Here is a 20369-nt window from a genome sequence, read left to right as displayed (position 1 = left end):
TGAAGAACTCCTAAAGCACAAATTCTCCAATTCAGGCAGTGGTGGTAGGAATGAAGAAAAGGAAATGATGAGCCTGCGGATATTCTGGATGATGTTGGGGGAGTGGTCAGAGCTGACTCTCAAGTTTCTGGCTGCAGTAACTAGATGAATGGCCACAAACCCTCCCTACTGCCACCACCACCAACAGGGTCAAAGGATGTAAGAGAGAAGCAAGTGTGGGATGTAATGAGTAGTTGGAGCGTGGTAAGCTCCAGCTTACCGTGAGAAACCCGGCACCTATACATGAGTATTTTTTTTTTCATTTGGTAAATGAAGAAAACACAGAGCTGAACAGTATGCATAATATTCTACTGTTTGTGTTAGGAAAGGCGGGAAAAAAAGAAACTATATCCTTATTTGTCACTAAATATAAATTTGTGTTTGCTAATATAGGCATAAAGAATGTCTGGAAGGATACATAAAGAGCAGCGACTGCCTGTGGAGAAATGAAAGACAAGGATGGGAAAGACACTGCCTTTTATTTCTGGGTTTGAAGCATAAATCAATTACCAATTCAAAAGATACTTCAAGGGGACGATAGTAGTCAAAAGTCCCACAAAGACTGAAGACTACAGCTGGATAAAGGGGACACTGTGACTGTGGGGACAGGAGAGGGGGGAGTGGTGTGAGGAGAGAGGACCCACAGGGTTTGGAACAGGAGGACGGTGAGCCCTCTGCAGCAGATGAAGGAGTGAATCGGGGGAAAAAAGAGATTGTGGGGACAGCTGAGAAGGGCTGGTGAGAGGCAAGGAGGTGGCAGGGAGAGACTTAGAAGTTAGAAAGGGAGTCAGATATGGCTGTCTCTAAGCAATGTCCCTGAAGTCTCCCCCTCTCCTCAGGCTGACCTTCTTGTGGTCACTGTGCTTTCAGGGCTCCCAACCATCCCTCTGTGAGCTCCAACTCCACACTTCTGACACAGAGGTCCCTTCATGCCACAGTGCTGCTCACGGCACCCACTGCCTCTCCCCATTCATCACAGATCTTCGCTCCTCCAGCCAGTGCCAAAGGAGTGGAAGACCTAATATTCCCATTCTTTGGACACTGACACACTCTTCCTTACCTGGCGAAGTATTGGTCAGACACCACCCCTCTCAGAAGTCTTCCCTACCTACACCCAGGTGCTCTATTGCTTAGCAGCGATTTAAGGTCTCCTAGCTCTCTCCCTGGCTGAGTTGGATGTGGGACATATATTTTCCTCATTGACCTCTGACTCTTTAAGCTGGTTCTGGACATGCACATTTGTCCACTTTCCTGATCGGGGCCCTCTGCACAGATGACTTATGCTTGGTCTTCTAGTGTCTGAGTCTCCCCTCTCCCTCCTGGCCTTTGGCTCTGCAGCAGGAAAGAACCACTCTGGGAAAGTCCAGATCACAGTCCCAACCCCCTCCCAACCCAACACCAGATTCAAATGTTGCTAAAACATTTTAAAACAGAGGGCAAGACCTCTGAGGTTTGACTGCTTTGTGAACAATCAGGAGCTCCTGTCCAAGCTAATAAGCTCAGTATGTTTGAACATAAAACTAATGAGACCAAGATCACAGACTTTTCCTAAACAAGTCAGTCAGCTCTGACTTTGCCTAAGGGACTAAAAATTTTTTTAAGTTTCCCTGTATCTTCTCTTTGACTTCGATCTGAGGTAAATTTGCATTGAGAAATATAATATGTCCCTCTAAGAGCCAGGTGACTAAAGGAAATGGGTGGATTTTCTTAGCTTTGAGATCTTCTGTCAAACCATGTGAATCTATTACTTATTCCTCAAAAAAAATCATTTTAAAAATAAAAACTAAAAGTAAACATGCTCATCTTGATGGCAGTGTTAGAACTTGGAACCTAGATAACCAGGAGTTCCAATATGAGTCCTTGGTCACCATTGGCTCTGCCTTCCACCCTCTCTATTTCTTCCCTCTTTTCCTATCCCCGTCCCCCAGGCTCCCTGATTCCTTTCACCCATGTGTCTGCTGCTTTCCATAATATGGTAAGTTCCTAGTGCCTAGAAGAGTTGTTTTGCATTTGAATTGCACATGTTTTTCTTGATACATGCTTATTAATCTTCTTAAATCATTTTATCGATCCAGAAAATATATACCTTTAATCCTCGTCAAATGTCTTATAAATAGACCTCTTTGGTCATGAAGTTAACAGTATAAGAATATAGAAACAGGGCAGCAAAAATCATGAGATCATTAGATCTGGAACATAAAAGATATCAATTGTTCACTTAGTTAACAAGCATGCACTAGCCTCTCTCATGGGCATGATGATGAACTTGAGGGCCCTCTGTTTGATATCCATAGACTATATTTTAATCCTCCCCTTTAATATTTAATTCCACAAGGATTGCCACTTTTGTGGCAAGCACTGGGTTGGCACTAGAGATACAATGTCAAACAAGTCATGGTCCCTGTCAGAGTCAGGTTGTTTGGGGGAACTGGTAGACTAGTTACATCCCTGGGTACCTATTTGCCTAAGGAGATGTGTATACACAATGTCTTTTTCTCTAAAAGAGAGAATACTAGTAACTGCCAAGGACTGGAGAGGAAAAATGGAAGAAGACTGGCAAGGACAGGAAAAGTCACTTGATTTTAGTCCGTTACCCCACCCTACCCCATCCCCTCAATACATGGGCCCTGGTTTAGATCCACCATAATGAGGGAAATTTTGGAGTGAGAATTTGAAGAACATTTCTCATGAGAGTCACTCACTGGAACACGCAAGATATAAGCAGTGCACCTGTGGGGCCCAGGGGAAAAAGTGCTCAGGGAGCTGGGAGAGCATGGTTCTTCCCCAAACATTGACCAGACTCTCCGCCTCTGTGGAACCCTAAAATTCCATTAGAGGAACCTTTTCTCAATGAATTATGTTGTCACAGGGACCTGTAGTTGGGCCAGGGACAAGTGACATGACAGGTTGCCAGACTAGGAAAACATGCATGAACTTGTTCCCACTCTGCAACCTGGAAGAGATGTTGAGGAGTGCTGGAGTCCTGCGGTCATCAAAGGGGACATAAGAGGTTACCACAATTTGATCCATAATCTTAATAACTCTTCATTTATACTCAAAGGTAGACAGAGTTTGGGTCCATTTGGGTGAGATAAAAATTGTGCTCAAAGTTTCTTTCATAGAGTTTCACACTTTGACCCCATTTCTGTTCCCAGAATTACCAGACTTTTTAAAAAATAGCCAAAGTGTGATCTACTCAAATATAATCTTCTCAAGGACAAGCACTCCATCTTATTTCTCTCCAGATCTGCAGTTCCCACTCTAACACCTGTGTTCAAGTGCTGAATGTCTTAAATAATATCCAGGAGCATCAGTTCCATGGGAAAATATTATAGATTTACATCTAAAAGTTAACAAACAGCCATTTTTCATATTCAAAAGGATAACCTGTTTCTTACCTTGGTTACATATCTACTAATTGACTTTTATTAGTAAAAATCATGAAAATAAGTCCCCAACACAGGATTTTTGAAGCTAATGAGAATACTGACACCCACAAAGACAAATGAGTAGTAAAGAGAAGAGTGAGAGAAAGTCTGCTATAGGAATGAAAGTGATAAAGGGTCCTGTCCTAAACGTAATGGTTCCCCCATTAGTACTACACCCATTGCTACCATCCTGCTTTTATCACCTAGCCTTTGCCTGGACCAGAGGATCACAGGTGGGTAAGAGTTATAGACATTTGCCATAATCTTACCAATTTTCTTATCTTACAGTCTCCAAAGGTCCTCACAGCTTTAGACTCTAGTGCTCTGAAAATGAATAACTCTGTAGGTTAAAGAACTGATTTCTATGAAGGTCTTGCAGCACCTGGCTTAGGCTGCTGTGACATAAATGGGGTGACTTATAAGCAAGGTTTTTTTTTTCCCTCATAGTTCGGGAGGCTAGAAGCCAAGATCAAGGTGCCAGTATGGTGAGTTCCAGTGTGGACCCTCTTCTAGGTTGCAGACAGCTGACTTCTCATTGTCTTCCCACATGGCAGAAGAAGAGAGACACGGCTCTCCGGGGTGGCTTTGAAAAGGGCACTAATCCCATTCATGGGTGTTTGTCCCTTGTGATCTAATCACCTCCCAAAGGCCCCACCTTCTAGTACCATCCCACTGGGTGTTAGGATTTCCACATATGAATTTAGGGGGGACACAAACATTCATTTCATTGCAGGAACTATTTAAATGAAAAGATTCCTAAAAGCTTCTGAAATTCATACCTGAACAAAATTTTTCAGGTTTCAAAATAACATGATTTCCATAGTACTTTGTAGCAGCAGAACTGCAGGATCACAACAGTATGAATATTTTAATTTGTAGGAGCTATTGTGAGGAGGTCTCCAAAAAGTTTGTAACAATCTACATTACTGAAAGCAAGCTCTTATTTTATCTGACCCGTCCTATACATGGAGAAAAGAGAACACAATATTAAGTTAGTAGCTAGCAGACAAAATCAAAAGCATCAAAGTTATAAACACAAACATCTCTCCTCTTTGTCCCTCACGTCCCCCTTCCTCATGGCAAGAGACACACATGTCCAGCAAAGGCAACCATTGCCCCAGATGGCTTTCTAGATAAACAGAAGGAAGAAGGTGGAGAATGTGGGCATTTAGACTTACTAAAAACAAGTGCTAGGAGTAAGGCCTTAGAGATAAACCAAAAACTATGACAATTTTGCTGTCTATTCTCTAAAAATACCCATATGCTCCAAAATAAATGAATAAGGAAGGTCATGGAAGCTGAGTTTGTGATACCCCAAAATCACCTACAGGTTTTTCACTAGGAGAGTGATTAAATACATTCTTAGCAATGCTCTGCAGACATCAAAAGGCTAGAAGTGACCAAGAAAGATGTCTCTGATAGATTGTTAAGAAAAGCAAGTGACGGGACAATCTGAACAGGATGACCCATTTGGTTATAAGTACGACTGTGTGTGTTTGTATGTGCACATGCCTAGCATGACACACACCAAATTACTACCAGTGGTGTCACACATCCTCCTGGAGGAGGGTAGCAGGAATGGAGTGGAACAATGGCATGGGCTTTTCCTTTACCCTTTACCTCCATATATTTATGTAAGCTTTTGTATATCATTTACTCGTATAAATCTTTCATGACAACTAGTTACTGCTTCTGTAATTATTCAATAAAGTGCCATAAGAGGAGTCTCTAAGACACCTCATATACAGGGAAAGACGTTGTGGGTACCAAGGATACTTCCGTTTTCCCTAGGGACAGGGGCCAGCGATTTCTACAAGTGCCATCAGGTCAGCATCACAGGGCCTGGTGATTAAAACATGCTTCTGAGCTGCCATTGACCATATAATCTAGCTCTCAATGGGATTCAAATATATCACAGCTTGACTCAATTCCATTTTATAGGATATAATTTCACCCCAAGCCAGGAATCCAGGCCCCCTAGATAACAGATCTTTATTGGGCATCTGCCTCTGAGAGGCTGTGCCATGAGGCAGATGGAATTAATGCACCGGAATTAGTGGGAGATGAGAAAGCATTTTTTTCAAGTATATATTGATTTTGAATGACAATACCTCCCCCTCAAAAATCATCTAAATCGTACCATTATACACAGTGGAAATTCTCTCTCTTTACAATGTTCATTCAGAAAACTCAGGCTAAAAGCCTGGCCAAGGCCTGCCAACATCTGTCTGGGTCTCCTGGAATGTGACACCTGCTTACCATGGCTCCAAATGCACAACCAGCAGTGGTCAACTACTAAGGAACCCAACACAGCACCAGAAGCCACTACTGTAGTGTGCTCACGGACAGTATAAATCCACTAAGTTTTACTCTCATTTTGAAATCTAGAAAAGCTCTAAAGCGGAAAATTTTTTTCTAATTCATTTGCCCCTAAAATGAACCAGACCTGAATTCTGAACTGATAGAAGTAATTTACAGTCTTCATATTTATTTCACATACTGTAGATATTGAATATATTAAAAAATATTAGCATATCCATATTATGAAGTAGTCGTTATCCTGATTCCCGAGAGATATTTTATTCATTCAGAATATGCAGTATCGGGGGTATAGCTCAGTGGTAGAGCATTTGACTGCAGAATATGCAGTATACTACCTTTCTTTAAGAAAAAAAAAAATGCAAAACTTTTCTTTTAACTATGCATGTAAAAATGTATCTGACCCTAAGAGTTTCAAACAAGGAATAAGGACCTATATATGCTCTGATCAATGAAGCTTTGAAAGAAATGAGATTGAAGCTCTAATAATTAAAAGCAACATAGCTCTTAAAACACACACACACACACAGAGAACCTTATTAAGAGCTGATAAATCATAGCCTCATTATCCAGAGAAATAAAATGAGTCACTAGGAATAAGGAGAAGTGGAAATACGCCATGTCAAAACAGCTGGTAATAGGAAATTACTTTACTGCATTGGTATTGAGAGAGAGTGCCGTACATTTGCTAAATGATATAACACAGAGAATAATCTATTTATGGTGTAGGAAATAAGTATGATTTCTTCAAAGAAAATTTTTCCTGATTCTTCTAAATAGATATGATCTTACATTCTATCTTGGGAAAAAATTTTAAGGGGTCAGTAACAAAGACCACTGTAGTGATTCTGTAGGTACACAATCTAGTCAAACTGTAAAAACCACTGTGAAAAAGTAGAAAAGAACTGTTCTATAGATTTAACTCCATAAATCCATTGATTTTAGTCAATGAAGGGCCTACAGAAAACATTAGTTTCATCCAGTCTTTAAAACTTATAAAATCACCTTGTTTGTATAAAACTTCTAGAAGAAAACTTAAGAGAAAATCTTAGCAACCTTGAGGTGAACAAAGATTTATCAGCTATGACACCCAAAGCATCATCCATAATAGAAAAAATTAACAAATTTAGACTCATCAAAATTAAATACTTCTCCAAAAATCACCACTGAGGAAATGAAAAGACAAGCCAGAGATTAAGAAAAAACACTCACAAATCATTTATCTATATATGAATCATATGCATAAATATATATGGGTGTTTTGTATTCAGAATATATAAAGAACTCTTCCAATAATAAAAGGCAAACAGCCTGGTACAAAATAAACACAAGATTTGATGAAGCACTTTACCATAGAATATACATGAATGGCTAATAAACACATGAATATGTGCCCAATATCATTATTAATGGGAAAATACACATCAAGATGACAATGAGATAGCCCTACCAGACCAGTAGAAGAACTACAATCAAAATGACTGACAATACAAAGTGTTATTGATGAAGTGAAGAAACTGGGAACTTTACACATTGCTGGTAGGAATATAAAATGACCGCTTTAGAAAATAATTTGGCCTTTTTTTAGGAAAAAGTTTAAACGTACACTTAATCATAAGACCCAGGATTTCTACTCCTACATATTTACCCATGAGAAATAAAAGTATATGTCCACACAGAAATTTGTACACAAATGTTCATAGTATCCTTCTGTGTCATAGGCAAAAACTGAAAATAGCCCCACACTGGAAACAACCCCAGAGAATAAGTAAAATGTTTATCCAAGTACTGAATACTACTCAGCAGTAACTGATGCCTCCAACAACATGCCTAAACCTCAAAAAACATGTTGGTAAGGATAAGCAGACACCAAAGACTACATATTGTTGTTTCATTTTATGAAATTTAAGGCAAAAGTTGAGACAAAAATCATTATCAATAGTTGCCTCGAGATGGGGTAGGTGTGGTCAAAAGTCAAAGAGGTACAAAAGGGGATTTTGGAAGTTACTGGAAACTCCCTACAACTGGGATGCAGTGATAATGGTACCAGTGGATCCGTGTCTCAGAAAGCCCCGCACCATTAAAGTCCCGATCTTTGTTCCTATTTGATGCTCTCTCTTTCAGAAGGCAAATACACCAAGAATGTGTTTTAGGACCTAGGGGTTGAAATGACCCCAGGTGGTAATAAGTGACCAAGTGGCTACAGTTGGTACTTTCTGTGCTCACTGCAGCACTGTTCGCTCTAGAAAAGCTAGAAATAACCTAATGTTTATCAACAGAACAATGGTCAGACAAGAAAAAACTCATCCACATTATAAAAGACCAGGAAGATGCAGCTGTAAAAAAAGAATGAAAATATCCTTAAGATATGTTATTAAGGGGAGTGGGGGGAAGCAAAGTCATAGGACATTAATAAACAGCATAACATGTATCTGTTACGCACATATGTGCGCATAGACACTGAACTACATAAAGCTTCCCTCTGGGGAGACTGAGACGACGAGGGCAGAAGAGGATTTTCTTTTTTCATATGCTCTCCTGTAACATTCTATTTTTTTTTTTTTTTTTTTTTTTTTTTTCACAAAATCCATATACCACCTTAGTTGTTTAAAAACTTTAAACACTTTTGCTGGCCCGTGACTAATATCACCTCTCAGCAATACCTGCTCCTGGGGAAGCCATGTTTTCCTTAAAAGGAGACTAGAGTGAATTACTCTGAATCATGTTAGAAAAAAAAACACGTACTAGAATTGTCTAACAGCCAGCACTTTGATATACTGTTAGCTTAATAGTAATAATTACAACAGTCTTGATGCACATAGTTTTCTTCAATGACAGCCCTGTGATGTAATGTGGCCACCCCTACTTTGGATGCTCAAGAGGTCAAGACACCCGCCCAAGACCACCCAGGCAGGCAAAGTAGAAGTGAGGTCTATAACTTACAATCTGGTATTTTTATTTAGCTGCCTGCCTCATCAAGGATGACGATCTACATAATGGTGACCCTGAGGCACTACAGGATCCTAAAGGACTTATGAATCATCAAAGAAAGATTTAATTATATTTACTGTAGTTTGGGTTTTACCCATACTTTATTGTGTTATAATCCCTGGAAAAGTATTCAGCCACATATAACACACACCATCACCCTTGTTCAGAATAGTTGATTAACCAGAATGCCTCTGGCCAAGACTGAAACATGGAGAACGTACTCCAAGTTGATTCCCTTCATGATAGAAGTCTTAACTTTCCTCTCTAAGAGAAGGTACCTCTCTGCCCTAACTATCTTCCACCTTTAGCTCAGAAGGCCTTCAGTTCTCTCTTCCCCCAAAGACCAGGTCAGCCCCAACTTCCCACAGTGGGAGGGCAGAAGGCTCAGAAGGCGGCACGCTGAGCCACCACCGGCAGAGGCTCAGGGTGCTCCGGCCTTGAAGCTCCCCTCCCGGCTCCCATCCTACAGCCGGGGCTCTGATGCCAATCTCCTGGCCACCATACCTTCACTCTAGCCAGATATTCCCGCAGCCTAGAAATAGGAACATTCACAACAAAAAGGAAGTGGGTAAGTAATTGAAGGCCTGTAGCCATACTGCTTTGAGGAGCAAACGTGAGCCTTCGAACTTGGAAGTGGGCTGCTTCATGGCAACGCCTGACTAATCCAACAAGAGGACTGTAATTTGAGGGTGGATCCACACAGCTAACACAGGTTAAAACAGACCTCGGTTTTAAATGTGGCAACAAAAGATAAATCTCTAAGACTGGGAATCATGTAGTCTATGCTGAAAAATAAAGAGGCAGAATTGTGTATGAGGAGCCCATTTTGGAACCAAACAGGGAGCCCACTTTTGACTCCAGTTAGAAGCTACTTTATAGATGAGAAAGTAGAGGTGCAGAGAGCACTTAATCATCCAATTGCCTCTATAACATTAAGATAAGAATGATGCATACCTATGTTAATAGTATGATTAAAGATTGACCTACATAAAGTCCCTAGTACCATTCCTATCACATAGTGGCTGCTTACTAAAAGGTAATATTACTATCAGACTCTCATCTTGGTTCTGCCACAAAGATGAGAAAACATAGTAGATGATTCTTTAAGATCCCTCAAGGTCTAACACTTGGTGATTCTATTATTGAAATTAGCAAGCTGGCAGCATAACTTCGTTATCATGACAAGCCCACAGGACTCCATAGGTAAGGAATTCATTTCGGGGACTTATCCTGGGACATTTCCAGGTCTCCAGGACACCACTGTTTCTGCTGCCCACAGAGAACGAGAACAGATCCCAGATTGCCTCCTTAGTAAACCACCACCCAGGTATTAGGCCAGGTGTCCCCTGCAGAAGTCATTAACCACAACAATGAAATGAAAGAAGTACGATTCCTACCTCCTACATTATTTCTTCTTAAAAAAAATTTTTTTAACCCTCCATTGATAAAAATAACACATGTTCTTTGTGGGTTGGGAAGTGCAAAAAACCAAAGGAGGAAGCTATCAATTATAACCTCACATGCAGCTGTAAATACCTCCATTTACTTCAGATCTTTTATCTATACATATTCCTCTTTAGGTAAGTGAACTCATCATTGCATGTCAAACTGCCTGCTTTACTTAACATTTTAACAACAATCGATCCCCCTGGCCGGTGCCCAAGCTTGAAGCTTGTGGCTCCACATACCGGCAGATACACATTTTACTCCACCAGTCTCCTGAAAGCTTTGAGGGAAAAGAATTCCAGAGAAATCAGCAGTCACCTCTCATAAACTACTTGAACCCCATGATTTTCAGAGCCCAAGGTTATTCCCAAGACACAGTTCTCCTTTGGCCCTTAAGGAACACCCTCGGGGAGGGAGGGAGGCATAAAAGGGGAAAGGGGCTTAATTCCTCTCTCACCCCTGGGTTTCTGCATCAGAACTTCAGGCAATGGACATAAAAGACTGAATGGGTGTAAAGTGGGGATGGGAAGTTATGCCCATGGAGCAGCTGGAACAGAAAAACAAAGATCAGGGCACCTGAGTGGCTCAGTGGGTTAAAGCCTCTGCCTTCAGCTCGGATCATGATCCCAGGGTCCTGGGATCGAGCCCCACACTGGGCTCTCTGCTTGGCATGGAGCCTGCTTCCCTTCCTCTCTCTCTGCCTGCCTCTCTGCCTACTTGTGATCTCTGTCTGTCAAATAAATAAATAAAATATTTAAAAAAAAGAAAAACAAAGATCCTCCTCCCAGTACCTTCTGTCCATGCAGTGGCCACCTGAAATGAGTCAGGGCCCTATTTAACAACACTCACCTAGTGGTCCAGGTGACAGGCCATATGTACCCCTGAAAGCTTTGACCTCAGGAGGACCCCTCAAGCTGGGTGATCACAGGAGGTCGTAGTCAGGAGGTTTCTGTGGATTATAAAAAAGAAAAAGAGAGAGAGAGAAGGGAAAGAAGAGAAGGAGATGATGAGGGAGGGAGGAAGGATTAAACTATTTTAAAGGAGAATATGAAATAAATTAATGTAATTTAAAGTTTAATATTGTCAGTATCTTTGATAAACTTGTGGGTGGAAATCCCAGAAACCGTTTAGGGCTAAGTTTTAGTCAGGAATGATAGAGTTAGAATGGTGGTAGCACTATTGTCATTTTTTAAAAAATAATACCAAAGAATTACCTTTCCTTTCAAATAGGACATCTTGGTCCAAACATGAAGTCAAAACTCAGAACTACCCACCTGCCAGCCACTAATATTTGGTTAAAACTCCAGATGGAGAAGCATAGCCAAGAGGAGGATGCTGTTGGAATTCAGAGGTTTGCAACAAGAGGTAGGCTTTTATGCACCTGCCACTTCAAGGGAACTGAAAGTTTGGCAAAGAATCAGTGAGTTCGTATTGCACTGAAAGCGGGCCTGAATAATTCAGGGAGAAAAACTTCCAGTGCAGGACAGTGTGGCCACCTCTGCAGGCTGGTTGGGAACACCCTGTCAAGCCGTATACCAGACCCCTTACTTCTCACCCCTTCACTTGGTACTTGTTATACTTGGCCAAAGTGCAAATGATGGCATTACGAGAAAATGATTATTATTTCCCTTTTATTCTCTTTTCTCCAGGGTTTAGAAAATTTAGAATTAGACTTCCTCGCATGTTAATTCTCTAATGCATGTTATGTTGATCCTCATTTTCCGAAAGGGCCAGTGCAGGGATAAGCACCTATTGGAAAAGTCTCTTAAACTTGTTATTATTTTGCATCTACCATTTTATAGCAGCCTTGTATACTAAGATAGAGCCAAAAGTAAACTAGCATACAGGTATTTATCTCAGGTAGTAAAATGTGCGCTCACATAAATTATTCAAATAGCCACATTGAAAAAAAATCCATTAATTAATACATGTCTTACTTCCACCGATATAGTTCATTCCCTTTAAGGATAAAACTTCATCCTAGATACAGCTCTTACTCCAAATCTTTAGACTTGCCTTTCAACTTCAATTTTCAATTTGTTGTTGATGGGCGTTTGGTTTTCTTTCCTCTCTGATAATCCTCAGGAGTGATCACCTTGGAAGATCACAGTAATGAGGTAGTTGTGATGGGGACGGGGGTTTCTCTATGAGTCTCCTCAGTAAGTCAGGGCCCCTCATAATGACACCTGAAAAGATGGAGAAGACACTAAAGAACCCAAAATAAGCACAATGGTTATAATGGGCAGGATATTGAAGGTGCCAAAAAGCTCTAACCAAATCAAGGTATATCTCACCTTCTAATGTTTCTCCCTCCAACTACCTCAATGCTGTCCCTGGTTTTCTGTTGAGGCTTCTCTAACCCCTCTCTAATGACCTTCCCAGAAACCCCTTCTTCCTTTGGATCACTAGTGCTTTGTTCGTACTATTTTAAAATGTCACTGCCCTGTAGTAATGGTCATTAGTGTCCCATCATTTTACATAGATCATTCTTTTTTTTTTTTTAAGATTTTATTTATTTATTTGACAGAGAGAGAGATCACAAGCAGGAAGAGAGGCAGGCAGAGAGAGAGAGAAGGAAGCAGGCTCCCCGCTGAGCAGAGACCCCGATGCGGGGGCTCGATCCCAAGACCCTGGGATCATGACCTGAGCCGAAGGCAGTGGCTTAACCCACTGAGCTACCCAGGAGCCCCTACATAGATCATTCTACCTTTAAAATTAAGAAATTTCTCTCAATTCCAAAAAAATCCCCACAGGCCCTCAGAGCAGTGGCTGATGATGTGAGGCTTGGTACTTACTTGGTCTGAGAGTACTGACCCATTCTTAACCTCCAATGACCCTGCTGATCTATCCTTACCCCTGCCTGTATTTCCTTATTCCCACCTTCTAATCTCCAGTCCTAACACCTCTCTCCATCCCACACAGAAACATCATCCTATCTAATGCTCAACTCTCTCAAGTGCCTGGAACCACAAATGATATTGATTTGTTTTGTTTTTCGGTTTTATTTCATAATCCTCTCATTCACAAGGCTCAGGTATGGTGTCCAGGTGGGTTTAAATACTTTGTCCTTGGAAATACCACATCTTTCCAGTGAAAAACCCCACTGCTGAGTCTATAGTCTATCATGTAAAATGCCTTACTTTGGATGATTTTTCTCTCAGGAATGTAGGGTTCATCAGCAGTGCCCAACCCAACCCATCAGTTACAACCGTCAAGGTCTAGATCTCAACTGCCAAGAATGTTCAAATTCTTTCCCAGGGTGCTCCTGGGCACCCAGCCAATCAGGTGGTGAAATGTCAGTTTTGTCACCTGAGCATTCTATGGCAGTTAGGAAGGTTTCCATCCAGAGCCAAGGAGGAACCTTGGGCAAGGAGGGGCGTACTCCTCAGGCCAAGGAGTTAGAATCTTGGTGCTGACATATTCCAAACCTTCCGACCAAGAAATTCCTGAGAAATTAGGGTAAGTGGCTTTTCAGTGAGGACTCCAAAACTCATGTTGTACAGAGCAGCACTTGGCAGAACACTTTTTTTAATAAGAGGTTTGTTTCTTTTAAAAATTTCGGTTTAGTACTAGAAAGCTTTGCTGAAAACGTGCATTGACCAATTCTTATGAGCATTTTAGCTGCTTTTTAATGTCTGTCCTTGGGAGACAGTGTCAACTCTAACAACATATGTGCCTGTGTGGTCACGCGTGCCTCGCAGGTTGTCTTGAACAGCTTGGTGCCTCTCCCCAAGACCCCGCCTCTCCCCATGGACTGTAAGTTCTAACAATAACCAGTCTCCCATATATTATTGCTGAATAATTCCTTCTTGGTGGCTTTATAATAACATTTTTAAAAGAATCTGTATTGTTCTGTTGGCTCTTTTGAGATTCCTAGTATCTCATTACATCAGGGTAGTCTTTGTTTCCTCAAGGTAAAAAAACAAAAAACAAAAAAACAAAAAACAGAAACCCACATATTACTGGCCTTTTTATTTAGCTGTCACAATACCAGCAGTGGGAGAGTCAGTATGTGGAGGAAACAATAGTAACATGGATCACTTCACATTAAAAAGTGGTACCTAATTATTGTTTTTAGGGGCAGTTAATGAGTGGTACTTGTAGGTGATTAAACACATTTGGGTTTGGAAGACCAGTGGGGTGAGAAGCAAGCATCTCTGATCGGTAACAGTGTGGGGAGAGAGAGACTTTGAATACTGCATCTGCTTTAAGAGTCCCAGCCCACCCCACCCACAGTGCCTTCTCATGGGGCATAACAATGGGCTGAAGATGACTGGGAAGCCACCCAGCCAACAGAGCCCATTCACAAAGGACATCCTGAGTTTGCTATGTATCATCACAGATTCAGCTCAGCAGCCACTGAGAACAAAAAATAGCGAGTGTATTTACAGCTGGTGATGCTAAATAGAAGGGCCCTGAAAATGTCAAAGTTCAGGGGTTCTTACTCTACACCCTGTATTGCACCAGAGAGCAAGGACATGAAGATAAATAATAACCCTCCCAGCCCTCAGGGAATTCCACCTTGCAGCAAAGATGGACCCACCTACACTGCTATAGATTAAATGTTTGTGTTCTCCAAAAATCAAATATTAAATCCTAACCTCTAGGGTGATGGTATTAGAAGGTAGTGCATTTAGAAGGTGGTGAGGTCACAAGGACAGAATCCTTATGAATGGGATTAGTGCCCTTATAAAAGAGACCCCAGAATTAAGGAGTCCACTTGTCATGATGAGTACCGGGTGATACCCAGAAGTGTCGAATCACTATATTGTACTCCTGAAACTAATATAACACTAGATATTAACTAGCAGGAATCAAAATAAAAACTTAAAGGAAAAAAAAAAAGAAAAAAGGATGATGCAGAGAACACCTTATGAGGATACAATGAAAAGTCTGCAACCCTTGCTGGACCATGCTGGCAACCTGATCTTGAACTTTCAGCTCCCAAGACTGTGAGAAATAAATGTTTGCTGTTTATAGACCACCCAGTCTGTGGTATTTTGTTATAGCAGCTTAAATGAACTAAAATATCCACTTAACCAAAAATGTACTATGATGTGTTAAAACAAAGATATGAACAAAGTACTGTGGGAGCACAAGGATGAGAATGACTAAGTCTGGCCAGTTTGGAGACACAGAAGGGGAGGGAGGTAAAGACTCAGTAGAGGAAGGGTCATTTGAGTTGGTCTTTCAAAGAGGAAGAAGTTGGGCAGGTAAAGGCTGGACGCTCTGGTGGAAGAAACATAACAAAACAGCAATGAGGTATTAAAGTGTGTAAGTGACAGAGACCAGATTGGCAAAGCATGAGCCAACATGAGCAACAGCAATGCATTCAGTGCTTTCTCGAAGATGTCTCTTTTTTTAATGGTTTAAGTTGCTGAACCTTTCCCTGGTTCAGTCAGAGCTTGAAAATCAAGTTCGTACTGTGTCAAAACTGCCTGTTCCCAGCTTTTCTTCCTAAGTCTTTTGCTCAAACTATGAACACCAATTTAAAGAGCAACTCTGGAAATGTAATTACGTGAAAAGAAAGCAGTTCCAGAAATAAGGGATGCTTTCTCATTGGAATCCACAATTTAGCAGATATCCTCAGCCACTGTTTCATTTATTCTTTCTTTGTTTTAAATTTAATTTTATTTTCTTCAGTGTTCCAAAATTCATTGTTTATGCACCACACCCAGGGCTCCATGCAATACATGCCCTTCATAATACCCACCACCAGGCTCATCCAATCCCTCCTCCTCCCCCCAAAACCCTCAGTTTCTCAGAGTCCAGTGTCCCATGGTTTGCCTCCCCCTCTGATTTCCCCCAATTCACTTCTCTCCATCTCCCAATATCCTCCATGTTATTCCTTATGCTCCACAAATAAGTGAAACCATATGATAATTGACTCTCTCTGCTTGACTTATTTCACTCAGCATAATCTCCTCCAGTCCCGTCCCTGTTGATAACAAAAGTTGGGCATTCATCCTTTCTGATGGAGGCATAATTCTCCATTGTACATATGGACCATATCTTCTTGATTCATTCTTCCATTGAAGGGCATCTTGGTTCTTTCTGCAGTTTGGCAACAGTGGCCATTGCTGCTATGAACATTGGGGTACAGATGGTCCTTCTTTTCACTACATCTGTATCTTTGGGTAAATACCCAGTAGTGCAATTTCAGGGTCATAGAGAAGCTCTATTTTTTATTTCTTAAGGAATCTCCACACTGTTCTCTGAAGTGGCTGCACCAACTTGCATTCCCACCAACATAAGAGTGTTCCCCTTTTTCTACATCCTCTCCAACACTTCATGTCTACTGTCTTGTTAATTTTGGCCATTCTAACTGGTGTAAGGTGGTATCTAAATGTGGTTTTGATTTGAATCTCCCTGATGGCTAATGATGATGAACATTTTTTCATGTGTCTGTTAGCTATTTGTATGTCTTCTTTGGAGAAGTGTCTGTTCATGTCTCCTGCCCATTTTTTGACGTGATTATCTGTTTTGTGTGTGTTGAGTTTGAGAAGTTCTTTATAGATCTTGGATATCAGCACTTTGTCTGTAGTGTCATTTGCAAATATCTTCTCCCATTCTGTGGGTTGCCTCATTGTTTTGTTGACTGTTCCCTCTGCTGTGCAGAAGCTTTTTATCTTGATGAAGTCCCAAAAGTTCATTTTTGCTTTTGTTTCCTTTGCCTTTGAGACATAATCTTAAAAGAAGTTGGTGTGGCTGATGTTGAAGAGGTTACTGCCTATGTTCTCCTGTAGGATTCTGATGGATTCCTGCCTTACGTTGAGGTCTTTTATCCATTTAAAGTTTATCTTTGTGTATGGTGTAAGAGAATGATCAAGTTTCATTCTTCTACACATAGCTGTCCAATTTTCTCAGCACCATTTATTGAAGAGACTGTCTTTGTTCCAGAGTATATTTTTTCCTGCTTTATTGAAGATTAATTGACCATAAAGTTGAGGGTCCATATCTGGGCTCTCTTCTCTGTTCCATTGGTCTACGTGTCTGTTTTTGTGCCAGTACCATGCTGTCTTAGTGATCACAGCTTTGTAATAAAACTTGAAATCAGGCAACATGATGTCTCCAGTTTTGTTTTTCTTTTTCAACATTTTCTTAGCAATTCAGGGTCTCCTGGTTCCATGAAAATTTTTGGATTTTTTGTTACAGTTCTTTGAAAAAACCGGTGGAATTTTGATCAGGATGGCATGAAGTATAGATTGCTCTGGGCAGTATAGACATTTTAACAATGTTTATTCTTCCAATCCATGAGCATGGAATGATCTTCCATATTTTTGTGTCTTCTTCAATTTCTTTCATGAGTGTTTCATTTATTCTATTGGCACGATCCTAAGCCCTGAGTTTAAAAAGATGAATTTGTTAGTCTTCCCTTCTAGGAGCCCAAAAATTAGTGACCAAAAAATGAAGTGGATGAAAAGTAAGACATGGTTTTACTCTGATGATACTGAGAGGACAGAGCTGGTTAATGATGATGTTTTCACCCGTCTGGGGCAAAAGAAGCAAACCTCAACTTTTTCCTTCATACTCTTATCTCATCCTTTGCAATTGCTACATGCCCTCTTACCGCTCAAGTTTGCAATTCTAGGGTGACACTCGTCAGAGAATGTGTCTTAATTTTCATAAAAGTAAATGTATTTGATTTTTTTTGGTAGTTGAGTTACTGAAAGGGTTAGATGGTAGTTACGTTATGTAAATGCCTTTACTCATATGTCAATTCTATACTGGTCCCAAAAAGATATTTTACCAGTTAAGTACAAAAAATATGAACAGTATGAAAACTTTCAGTCTATATCATGCCAAACAAAACATTTTGCTGGCTATTTTTTAATGTGTTTGCTAATTGTTTGAGAAATATTTAAATTCAACCATGAAAGTAGATCCTTGTTGAATGCAGATATAACAGATTAGGAATTAATTATTAACAAACTAGAAAGAAAAACTGCAAACCAAGATTTTAAAACACTGAGTATAGTGCCCACAAAAAAAGGAAAAAAAATTATAAAACACCATCATGTTTAGGGATGCCTGGGTGGCTTAGTTGGTTTAGCGTCTGCCTTCAGCTCAGGTCATGATCCCAGGGCTCTGGGATCAAGTCCAGCATCAGGCTTCCTGCTCAGCCGGAGCCTGCTTGTTCCTCTGCCCACTACTACCCCAGCTTGTGCTCTCTCTCGCTCTCCCTGACAAATAAGTAAAAATAATTCTTTAGGGGCGCCTGGGTGGCTCAGTGGGTTAAGCCTCTACCTTCGGCTCAGGTCATGATCCCAGGGGCCTGGGATCGAGTCCCGCATAGGGCTCTTTGCTCAGCAGGGAGCCTGCTTCTCCTCATCTCTCTCTCTGTCTGTCTCTCTGCCTATTTGTGATCTCTCTCTCTGTCAAATAAATAAATAAAATCTTAAAAAAAAATAATTCTTTAAAACACTATGTTTAGATATGTGTCTAATATGTATTTTTCATGTAATATTCTACACACACATATAAGGAGGAGAAGAACTGGATGGAAAATATATATATATCCCAAGAAGTAGAATTATGGAAAGGTTTATTTTTCTTTTTACTTATCTGCTTTTTATCATTTTTCTATGATGAATCTATATTGCTCTTAAAAATTATATAAAAGAAAAGTATGTGCTGATTTTTTAAGAAGGCACTATAAAGATTTTCTTATTTATTTATTTATTTATTTGGCACAGAGAGAGAGAGAGAGAGCACAAGATGGGGAGTGGCGGGCAGAAGATGGGGAAGCAGGCTCCCCACAGAGCAGGGGGAGCCCGATGTGGGACTCGATCCCAGGACCCCGGAATCATGACCTGAGCCAAAGGCAGTCGCTTAACTGACTGAGCCACCCAGGTGCCCTAAAGATTTTCTTTTAATTAAAATTTTATCTCCCTGATTTCTCTTTCAGGTCTCTGGACTAAGCAAATAGTAACCAAGATTAAACCTGCTGAAAGAGGGGCCCCTGGGTGGCTCAGTTGGTTGAGCGACTGCCTTCGGCTCGGATCATGATCCTGGAGTCCCGGGATCGAGTCCTGCTCAGTGGGGAGTCTGCTTCTCCCTCTGACCTCTCCTCTCACACTCTCTCTGTCTCTCTTTCAAATAAATTAAAAAAAATCTTAAAAAAAAAAAACTGCTGAAAGATGTGGTCAACATGATTTAGTGAGCACCCACTGTGTGCCAGATACTGCATGGAGCATGGAGCACCAACAGTGCACGAGGCCAGTCCGCAGAAGCTCCAGCTCCATATCGGTGGTCCCTTACCTCCAACAGGAAGACGTAGAGACACCAACCTTTTTTTTTTAACCCCCTTAAAAGTCACCTTCCTCCCCACAGGTAAGCCTATGGCTCAGGATCCGCAGGGTGGAAGGCAGAAACCTCCAACTTTAAAGTTACCCAGGTCACAAAATGGGAGCAGTTAACTCTTGCTGAACATATACTAATTTTTTTTTTAAGTGAAATAATCCAGGAGTGCCTGTGTGGCTCAGTCAGTTAAGCGTCAGACTCGTGATTTCTGCTCCGGTCATAATCCCAGGTTTCCTGGGATCCAGCCCCACATGGGGCACCATGCTCAGTGGGGAGTCTACGTCAGGATTCTCACTCTCCCTCTGTTCCCCCCAAAACAAATAAATAAATCTTCAAAAAAATAATCTAAAAAACAATAGAAGTAAAAAAAATCCTTAGGAAGCACAAACTGCCAGCATCACCTGATTTTGTCTCTTAGCTTCATGGTGCACAGACACACATGAAAAACTTTCTCCCCAGGCTTGAGCTAAGGGGGTTGTGAGCAGACCCAACTGTGCTGGGTCCAAACAGATTAATTTTCAGTACTAAGAAGAATTTATAGAGAAGCAACCATGTTGCTACAACGGACAAATACAATAAACATATGATTTCTATCCTAAAGCTTTATGAACAAAAAACTGTAGTTAGAATGTATGCTTTTGGGGTATATGTAAGGGAATGTGTGTGTGTGTGTGTGTGTGTGTGTTTGTGTGTGTGTGTTTGATTTGCACACTAATGTAATAAAAGAAATACAGAGTTTAAACTTTTTAGACAGGTTCAGTTGACCACCCTAAGAAGTTTAAACTCTTCTTGCAAGACTTGTACCAAGAGAAATATCACTGAGTTAATTCTTACTCTTTAAAA

At 40.8% G+C, this 20369-nt stretch overlaps 2 long non-coding RNA genes across 7 annotated transcripts in view; one reads left to right on the top strand and one right to left on the bottom strand.

The window, feature by feature from the left end:
- The window catches only part of LOC309871599, a 73012-nt gene extending 59562 nt beyond the window's left edge, over positions 1–13450 (bottom strand). For all 6 annotated transcript variants that reach the window (XR_014315361.1, XR_014315362.1, XR_014315363.1 and 3 more), the window contains exons 1-3: positions 13364–13450; positions 12240–12409; positions 11073–11172 (exon numbers count right to left, since the gene is read on the bottom strand). This is a non-coding gene — a long non-coding RNA (uncharacterized lncRNA). The remainder of the gene's footprint in view (positions 1–11072; positions 11173–12239; positions 12410–13363) is intronic.
- LOC309871610 lies at positions 1919–19353 on the top strand. Its single transcript, XR_014315372.1, has 3 exons — positions 1919–2014; positions 11454–11588; positions 19132–19353. It is a non-coding gene; the product is annotated as an uncharacterized lncRNA (long non-coding RNA).
- The last annotated feature ends 1016 nt before the right edge of the window (positions 19354–20369 follow it).

The sequence above is a fragment of the Mustela nivalis genome, assembly GCF_964662115.1.
Source record: "Mustela nivalis genome assembly, chromosome: 1".
Lineage (NCBI taxonomy): Eukaryota > Metazoa > Chordata > Mammalia > Carnivora > Mustelidae > Mustela > Mustela nivalis.
Note: the sequence above shows the minus strand (reverse complement) of the source record. Positions and strands in the feature narration are given on the sequence as shown.